We start from the raw sequence: 10,192 nt of genomic DNA, 5'->3' as shown, positions 1-10,192 counted from the left end.
GGGGGATGTGTGTGTGTGTGTGGGGGGTGATGGGTGTGTGTGGGGGGGATGTGTGTGTGTGTGTGTGTGGGGGGTGATGGGTGTGTGTGCGGTGGGGGGGGCGGGATGTGTGTGTGTGTGGGGGGAAACAGAGGGATGTGTTTGTGTATGTGTGTGGGGGGGGGATGGCAGTGTGTGTGTGGGGGGGGGTGCGGGGGGCTGTGTGTGTGTGCTGAGGGAAGGGCTGTGTGTGTGTGTGGGGGTGGGGTGTGTGTGCGTGTGTGCGGGAAGGGGTTGTGTGTGTGCGGGGGGGACAGAGGGGCTGTGTGTGTGGGGGGGGCGGGGGGTTGTGTGTGTGTGCGCGAGGAGGGGGGGGGGCGTGGTATGTGTGTGCGGGGGTGACGGGGGTGCTGTGTGTGTGAGGAGGGGGGGTTGGCGGGGGGCTGTGTGTGTGGGGACGGGGTGTGTGTGTGTGGGGGGTGGCGGGGTGTGTGTGTGGGGGGTGGCGGGGTGTGTGTATGTGGGGGGTTGTGTGTGTGCTGGGGGGGGGCGGGTGGGGAAGATATGTGCGTGCAGGCATTGTGTGTTGATGCTCATCCGTGATATAGGAACAGGAAGAGGCCATTTAGCCCCTTGAACCTGTTCCACCATTCAATGAGATCATGGCTGATCTGTGACCTAATTCCATATTCCTGCCTTTGCCCCATATCCCTTATTACCTTTTGGTTAACAAAAATCTATCAATCTCCGATTTAAAATGACTAATTGATCTAGCATCAACTGCTGTGTGCGGAAGAGAGTTCCAAACTTCTACCATCCTTTGTAGACCAAATAAACTGCAGGCCCAGTCAAGTAGAACCGAGACTAGGGCGATAACAAGGACTACAAGCTCCACAGAAGTGTGGCCCTGGCAAAGTGTCAACACTGTCCGGGGAGGGAGAGCGTCGGGGGCGGAATGATTTGTAAAAAGTTGATGATTTTTTTTAATAGAAAAGTGAGTGACCGTAACTGAGCAGAAAGTGTGTCTGAGGGTAACCTTGTTTCATGTCTTCTGTTTTTGTTTTGAAGGATTTTTCCAACCCAGCGATTGTTCTGCACAAGGAAAGTAACTGCGAGGGAGAAGACTCGATTATGGTGGTCGATTCCATCCCAGATCTGGAGCAAGCCGATTTTTGCGATGAAATACAATCCATTAACGTTCAGAATGGAGTGTAAGTGACAGCAATCACATTGCAGCACTTTGAACTACACCTTAATATAACCGAGAATTAACATGCACGGGGACTGCTAACACACGCATTGGCTACTAATTCGCTTTGTTTTACAAAGGCTGCTATTCCCTACAATAACTGATTGTATGGATGATATGCTGCCCCCTTGTGTTCAAGGAAAATATACTGTTCCGTAGCCATTCTGACCAGGATGGTCCCAAGTTTGATTTTTGACTGCTTGCTGAGTGATCTAATTTTAGCGGAGCGCTGCAATCTGTCTCTAGCGCCCTCTATGTGAGAGATGTGGCATTTGCAGCCGCTCGCTGCATGGTGATCTGTGCTGCCAATGAGCGTGGCATCAGGTGAGCTCAGACGCATGATCAAACCGCCCATCGACACTGGCTATCTGTGCTCGCACTTGAAGGAAGGCATTTTGAGTGAGGGACATGTGGGCTATTGGCCCCCCCAACAACACAGGAAAAAATACAAGCTTCCTATAAAAATGGATGATTCAAGACCTTGGGTCCAAAATTCCCCCCTTCCTTGAGGCCTGTTACCACCGCAAATTGGCAACCACGCTGTGGAGTGGAGTGGCTGCAGACCTTTGGCGGAATGGCTGCTGGTAGCCCAATTGCCCTCCCACGTTTTTCCGGTGGTGCCCCGATCTCTTTCCCACCCCCCGCCACCACTCCGCTGCTGCCGATCCGCGATATGCGTATCATCATCGTGAGCACAGGCGAACCAACCCCCATGGCCTTCTGCACCGGCGGTGTGGCTTCCCTTAAAGGGGAGGGCGCACTGCCTCTGCTGTCAAGTTTTTTTTTTTGTCTGCTGACTGCCTGGTTGGCCCGACAATTATGCCCCTGGGTTTGACCGGACCGCCAACAGACAGCCTGGCGCCCCCTCTTGGGTGCCAGGTTGCTGGCCCGGCCAAAACCCTCCCTGGTGGCCCAGTGGCTCGAAGTTTTATCATCGTAGAGGCTCTCCCCTTTAAGTGAAGGGGAGAGCCGTGGTGTTGCGGCGCCGTGATGTCATCGCGGCGGTGACTCTGCACCCACCCCAAACCTCCACCCCTCGGGTGTAGTCACCATTAGGACCGGCTTCCGGATCCAAGCAAAAAGAAAACAAAGAGCACAATTTCGTGAAAGAGTCGACCTGAACAGCAGCTGAGGTTAAAAAAAAACACCGAAACAGGGTGGGCGGCGGACTGGGGGCAGTTTGTATCTCTTTCAACCACAACCTCCGTGGCTGCCCGGATACAATGGCCAGAGGTGAAGAGAATGAGGTGAAGAAAATGATCTTCAATGCCCAGAGTTGAGCTGTTTTCTTGTTGTTAAATATTTCCCATTGCTGCTTTCAGATGGGTGGCCTATGAAGGTGTCAATTATTCTGGACCTCAGTACATTGTAGAGAAAGGAATTTACCGGAATCCTCAGGACTGGGGTGCCCAAAACTGTAAGATTAGCTCCCTGCACCCCATCACACAGGTAAGCGGAACAGTTACCCTGACATTGTGTGTCTAAATAATGTGCTCCCGGACCCTAATGATCAGCTGGTGAGTAAACCACCATTTTCTGAGCTGCCCTGATTGGCCGGTGGGCAAATGCACCATCCAATGTGCCCGGGCGGTTCCGACCTGAAAGTCACCGGTCTGGGCGGAGTCAACTGATCTCGGCAAGGACAGTGATGAAGTAGACTGTGATTGGCCTCCGCACCACTGGCCTAGGGTTGCCAACCTTCCAGGATTGCCCTGGATTCTCCAAGAATTGAAGATTAATCACCACCACGATGCTGCAAGCAAAAGGGATACAGTAGCATCGTGGAGATGTTACTGGACTAAATTCAGTTAATTCAATAAATCTGGGATTAAAATTAAGCTAGAATCAGTAATGGTGACCATGAAACTACCGGATTGTCGTAAAAACCCATCCGATTCACTAATGTCCTTTAGGGAAGGAAATTTGCTGCCCTTACCTGCTGGTCTGGCCTATATATGACTCCAGACCCACAGCAATGTGGTTGACTCTTAACTGCCCTCTGATATGGCCCAGCAAGATACTCCATTGTACCAAACCACCGTGACAAAGTTAGCACTGTGGGAGCTCCTTCACCACATGGACTGCAGTGGTTCAAGAAGGCGGCTCACCACCGCCTTCCCGAGGGCAACTAGGGATGGCCTTGCCACATCCCGAATAAAAATGTTTTAAATCCTGGAGGAAAATATATTCGATGGGAAATAGGCTCTTTGACAGTCAAGAATCATCCAATCGGGCAACAAGTGTCTGTGCGCTTTCCGATTGGCCGCGGAAGGCGGAGCCACCTTGTGGATGGACATGTCGAGCGACCAATGGTGAAAGTGTGGGGCAGGGCAATAGGAGGCAGGAGGTCATGTGATGAAGCCTCCAGGAACACATCCAGAGGTGGCAACTCGACCCTGGACGGGGAAGGGGGCGAAAGAAATGCTCCAGTGTTCCTGCTCACTATCCAGTGACCCCGTGAGGGAGAGTGTGTATGGATGTTAACTGAGAATGGAATTCAAACTGACCTTGATGCCCCTCAACTATTTGAATAGCCAGCCAACACTCGCGGTCTAGGCTAAGGTGGATTGAACCTGGGGAGGTAACGGAGGTGTTCGGTGTCTGCGGAATTTGTAGCCCAGTAAGTCGTCAGCAGCTTTGGGCATGAAGGTGGGAGAGAGGGAAAATTGGGAGAAGAAAGTCTTGAGGGAAAGCCTATCCTTCTCAAAAATACCTTCGACATAAGCGGAGGTCTAACTGGGATGTCCATTTGCCATTGGAACCTGCTTGGAGGGGTGTGAGTGAGCGGTTTATCCTGCCAGTTCTGAACTGTTCAGTCTGACAACAAGAGAGACTATGTTCAGGACAACAGTGAGATGTTCAAAATGTTGCTCAAGGGGCAAGTGTGACGTAATTATTAATTAAAAATAAAACGAACTGCAATGCAGTGGAACATTATAAATCTTATTTCTAGGGTTTAAAAAAAAAACACTTGCATGTTATAGGAGCAGGAGGAGGCCATTCAGCCTTTCGAGCCGATTTTCCCCCATTCAATTCGATCATTGCTGATCTGTACCTCAACTGCATTATTGCCTTTTGTTCCATGTCCCTCGATGCACTTACCTAACAAAAGTCTAGTGATAAACGGGTCCATGCGGGTTTCCATCCCAACGTTTGCTGTATTATTTAACGTGTTTAGCAGGATATCTCACTGTGCGAGTCGAGGGTGGGCGGGGTTGCAGGGCGGGGGAAGTGCAGAGTAGCATAAGCACGATCTAACTGACAGAGTGACACTGTCTTGTGTTTTGTGTGTTCAGGTGGAGTCAAGTCAGCAGTTCAGACTAAAGGTAAGAATCATTCTCTGCGTCCGCCCGCTGTATTTATTATATCAATGCGATTAAGTTGGCTTTATCAATAGAGGCAGAGAGTAGAAAAGCAAGGAAGTTACACTAAACCCTTATAAATCACTCGTTAGGCCCCAGCTTGGAGTATTGTGGGCAATTCTGGGCACCACACGTTAGGAAGGATATCCAAGTTCCAGAGGGGAATGATACCGGGGATAAGGGACTTCAGTTACAAGGTGAGACTAGAGAAACTGGGGTGGTTCTCCGTAGAGCAGAGAATGTTAAGGGGAGATTTGATAGAGCTGTTCAAAATCTTGAGTTTTGATAGAATAAATAAGGAGAAACTGTTTCCACTGGCAGAAGGGTCAGTAACCAGAGGACACAGATTTAAGATGATTGGCAAAAGAACCAGAGGAGACACGAGGAAAAACAAATGATGCAGCGAGTTGTTGTGATCTGGAATGCACTACCTGAAAGGATGGTGGAAGCAGATTCAATAGTAACTTTCAAAAGGGAATTGGATAAATATTTGAATGAACAAATGTGCAGGGTTATGGGGAAAGAGCAGGGGGATTGGGACTAATTGGATAGCTCTCCAATAAAGAGCAGCCACAGGCCTCCTTCTGTGCTGGACCATTCCATGATTCTATGGAAAGTTCATGAGCTCAGATACTAGGGCTATTCCTAGTTCAACCCCTGGTCATTACTGAGTTAGACACTTTTATTAATATGTGGGTAAGGGCACTACAATTAGCATCCGTATCCCTGTATTATGCAGTGGGAGATCAATTGGTCTTCTGATTGCTGTCCGCCGGAATTCACATGTGTGGTCGTCTGATTCAGGCAGAATGAGCCTTAGCTGTGATGACCCCCATGGTTAACTAGTTTTTGCTCGCAGGGCTCACATGATGACAAGTGACTTCTTGGGTGCGTTATCCAAAGACAAGTTTCTCCTTTGGAACTGCATCATAGCAAGAGTCAGCTTCTTCAGAAAAGCAGGAGAGGAACAGAAAATTGGAAGGGGAATGGGGCATTAATCGTCAGTTAATCGTCAACACGGGCCTGCCCCTTTAAGATTACCATGACAGCTGACAGCTGTGCAGTGTTGACTTGGTTCGGAGCTTCCATCGCTCATCACAAGCAGCACAACTAATCATAAGATGTGTAAGAACATGGCCTTCATTCCCCACCCCCCGACCCCAACATGGGCAACCAAGCCCCCTCCCAACCCCAACATGGACAAAACCCCATTAACCCCAACATGGACAAACCCCATTAACCCCAACATGGACAAAACCCATTAACCCCTACATGGACAACATTGCCCCTAGCCCCAACATGACCACCAGCCCCCTAACCCTAACATGGCCCCCATCCCCTCTAACCCCATGCCCACCATTCCCCCAACCCCAAAATAGAACCCCCCCCCCTTAACCTCAACATGAACAACAATCCCTCTTTAACCCCAACATGGACAGCCCTTTAACCTTTAACCCCAACATGGTCACCAACCTCCCCCCACCCCCCGCCACCAACAGATTATGGGACGATATAATAGAAGTGTTAAAAATTATGAAAGGATAGCCCAGGGTAAATAGAAGCAAACTGTTTCCAGTAGTTGAGGGGTCAAGAACGAGGAGCCACTTCCAGGGTTAGTGGTTGAGGCCGAAACTGTGTCAACATTCAAGATTAGATTGGATAGGTGGCCAATATCACTTAACATCACTAAAAACAGATAATCTGGTTAATATCACATTACTGGTTGTGGGAGCTTGCTGTGCGCAAATTAGCTGCTGAGTCCCCTTCATTGGCTGTGAAGTACTTTGGGATGCTCTGAGGACATAAAAGGCGCAGTATAGGCGCAAGTAATTAATTATTCTTACAAGCCCACGGACACATTTAAAACAAACAAGAATAGACGTACAAGGCAAAGATACCACATGCCAGATTACCATAGTGATCGATTACATGCTTTATCCTTCAATCTTGTATTTCCCATTTTGCTAGTTGCTGGTATTAATTGTTGTTGTTTTCACCCATGTGCGATTTAAAACAAGGTTCAAATTCTTTTCTTTCACCACAAAGATCCAGCTCTTCTCGGAATACGACTTCTGCAGACGCTGCCTGGTAATCGAAGAGAGCAAGATAGGAATCCCAAAAGAGTTTAAGATGCAATCTTGCAGAGTCCTGAACGGCAGGTAAATGCGCTGGATTGTTGATACATTGGACCCCCCCCCCCTCCTCCAATAAACCTGTTATTATCTGGGACCAGCTTCGTGCACAGACCAGCCAACACTGGGCAAATGCTGAGTGCAATGGGCAGATTTTGCTGTAGCAGAGCACTTAATGGTGCCTGCCCTTAGTTAGACCTGCCCCTGCACCCTTCAGCTCAAAAATGATTTGCCCACAAAGTGCGAGCTGATAACGACATAGTGGGGGAAACAGGGCATCTGGGACCTGAGTGAACAGGATAACTCCTTAATCAATGAGTTTTAATGATTGAGAAATAAACAGCGGAACGACTAAGAAGGAGGGTGAATTAAAGGGGGCGAATACAATGTCAAATCAGATACAGAAAGAGAAATAAAGAGAAGGAAGGAAAGATTGGATTGAGAGTGAAAAAAGAGACCAAAAAGTAAGAAAACAAATTTTAAAATTTTACATTTTTTTAAATTTCATCAAATGATTCACAACCTGAAGGAATGGGACTCCACAATTACAATAGGTCATATTTGGTGTCAGAGAGGTTGATTGGCAGTCATGAACTCTTATCATGTGGTTACACTTGTAATTACGAGCCCTAAATATCTGTGGCGAGATTTGTTTGTATCTACTGTGCAAACACAGCACCTTCACGCTGTTTAATGCATTTCAGTGGTGAGGCAGACTGTTTTCGTGGAGCTAACCATGGTGCGTTTTAACTCGGACAGAAAGTTTTGGATATTGGTATTTAAACAATGGTTTTGAGAGAAGGGGATGGGGATTTCTGGCCCCAGGCCTCTGCCGATTCTGCTGTTTGGTCACTAGACAACCAGCGGGAACTATCCTTCTGACAGCAATCCAGTGGGACATGACAAACCTATCTCTAGGTTTTAAAAAAAAAATAGTTTTCCATATTATAGGGTCAGGAAGGGGGCCATTCAGCCCTTTGAATCGAATGGCGGAACAGGCCCAATCATTGCTGATCTGTACGTTGACTCTATTTACCGACTTTGTTCCAAGTCCCTCGATACACTTACCCAACAAAAATGTACCCACAATGAAAACAGAGAATGTTGGAAATGCACAGCAGGTCAGGCAGCATCTGTGGAGAGAGAAACAGAGTTTCACTGACCTGAAACGTTAACTCTGTTTCTCCCTCTACAGATGCTGCCTGACCTGCTGAGTGTCTCCAGCGTTTTCTGCTTTTATTTCAGATTTGCAGCATCCGGAGTATTTTGTTTTTGTGAAAATGTATCGAATTTTGTCTTGAAAACACCAGCATCCACAAGCTTCTGGGGAGAGTTCCAGATTTTCGCTATCCTTTGTGGGGAGAAAGTGCTTCCTGCTTTCACTCCTGAACGACCCAGCACTAATTTTAAGATTGTGTCTCCTTGTTCTGGACTTCCCCACCGGAGGAAATATGAATCCCTTTATCATTTTAAATACCTTGATCAGACCACCCCCTCAATCGTCTAAACTCAAGGGAATGCAAACCGAGTCTATGGAAATTGTCCTCGTAATTTAACCCTCTAAGCCCCAGTATCATTCTGGTTGATCTGCGCTGCACCCCTCCAAGGCCAAGATATCCTTCATGAGGTGTGGTGTCCAGAACTGAACGCAGTGCTCCAGATCGATCTTCCCTGTAGGCTGTGCTTTGTTCTGCGTGACCTGTTTCTTTTAGTTCCTGGTCCCTTTTAAATGTCCACCCATGCACGGTGATTACGATGGAGAAGCTGTTGTGCAGCCTGCGTGTGACCTTTCCCGTTGTAGCGCGACCACGCAGCTTAGAGGAATCAGTGCTCCAGGTGGGGTCTGACCAAGGTTCTGTGCAACCGAAGCATCACTTTCTCCTCTTTGTATTCCAGCTTCCCGGAGATAAAGTCCAACATTCCATTATTCCATGTTTTGATTGTGTTTTGTACCCAAGGGGACGCACACGAGGGAGAAAGGAATACAAGGAGATGCTAACAGGGTTAGATGAGGACGGGTGGCAGGAGGCTTGTGTGGAGCATAAACGCAAACATGGACCACTTGGGCCGCATGGCCTGTCTCTGTGCTGTAAACTCTCAAGTGTAATTCCATTCTTGTGATCGTGCTGGAAGCTGCGGCCTTGTGATCCAGGCTGACTCAGTGTTCTCTGATCGAAACTTGCTTTGCCTTTCAGTTGGGCGCTGTACGAGGGCCAGGAATACAATGGGAGAGTCTTTGTGGTTGGTGAGGGAGATTACCCAGACCTCCAATCAATGGGCTGCAGGATGACCACCCACATCCGATGTGTCCAGGCCATACCACATGTAAGTTTCCATCATCGCTCCACCATTGGCGGCCCTACCTTCAGTTGCCTGGGCCCTAAGCTATGAAATTCTCTCCGCCTCTCTCTCATCCTTTTAAGATGCTCCTTAAAACCTATCTCTTTGACCAAGCTTTTGGTCACCTGTCCTAATATCTCCTCTGGGCTTGGTGTCAAACATTGTCTGATTACTCTCCTGTGAAATGCCTGGTGACATTTTACGACATATGAATGCAAGTTGTTGTTCTATGTGGGTGGCAACAGTTCGAAAGACACGTTCATTAACCTGACATAGCTGACCAAATGGCTCAGTTGGTTAAAGGGGGTGGATTGAGTTTACAGTAGCAGACAGTGAGAGAGTCTTGAGGGGCAATTTTAACCTCCTCCTGGCAGAAACCAGGCAGAGTGGGAGTTAAACTCCAAGCAGTGAGCTTTCTGGAATAAAAACAGAAAACGCTGGAAGTCTCAGCCGGTCAGGCAGCATCTGGAGAGGAAGCAGAGTTAATGTTTCAGGTCGATGACCCTTCGTCAGAACCTTCGTCATCGACCCGGAACGTTAACCTTGCTTCCTCTCCACAGATGCTGCCTGACCTGCTGAGATTTCCAGCATTTTCTGTTTTTATTCCAGATTCCAGCATCCCCGCAGTATTTTGCTTTTGTATCAATGAGCTTTCTGTTCTTTTCCCGCCCTGTGGCCATTTTAACGCCGCTGGTTTCCTGTGCGTTCGAGATGCTTGGGATCCAGTGGGAGCCTTGTGAGTAAATGTAAATCGGGGCCCTGTGATATCATTAGGACCTCGATGCAGTTTTAATGGCCTATGGAGCAGGAACTCTGCTCGGTAACACCTGGCTGAGGCCTTGTCAGGTAGGTTGTAAACCTACCATTTTTGTGGGACCACGAGGAGCAGGAGTGCGCACAAAGAACAGTTGGGCTGTTGTCCCCCCACGCCCCCCCCCCCCACTACCCTGACCCACAATACTCTCCTGACCCTTGTGACTGACCTGACCACCGGATTGGCAGCCAATGGGCAAACCAATCTTCCCAGGCCCAAAGCTAGCAAGCAGCTGGCCAGTAGGATGTTAATAACTGTCAGGAAAAGCTGAACAGGCTGAGGCTCTTTTCTCTAGAAAAGAGGCGGCTAGGGGTGA

General features: G+C 48.5%; 1 long non-coding RNA gene across 1 annotated transcript; it reads left to right on the top strand.

The window, feature by feature from the left end:
• Nucleotides 1-4,522: 4,522 nt before the first annotated feature.
• On the top strand, nt 4,523-8,950 carry LOC139279319 (uncharacterized). Its single transcript, XR_011596443.1, has 3 exons — nt 4,523-4,554; nt 6,637-6,749; nt 8,918-8,950. It is a non-coding gene; the product is annotated as an uncharacterized lncRNA (long non-coding RNA).
• The last annotated feature ends 1,242 nt before the right edge of the window (nt 8,951-10,192 follow it).

The sequence above is a fragment of the Pristiophorus japonicus genome, chromosome 14 (assembly GCF_044704955.1).
Source record: "Pristiophorus japonicus isolate sPriJap1 chromosome 14, sPriJap1.hap1, whole genome shotgun sequence".
Lineage (NCBI taxonomy): Eukaryota > Metazoa > Chordata > Chondrichthyes > Pristiophoridae > Pristiophorus > Pristiophorus japonicus.
This window is presented reverse-complemented; position numbering and strand designations above follow the sequence as displayed.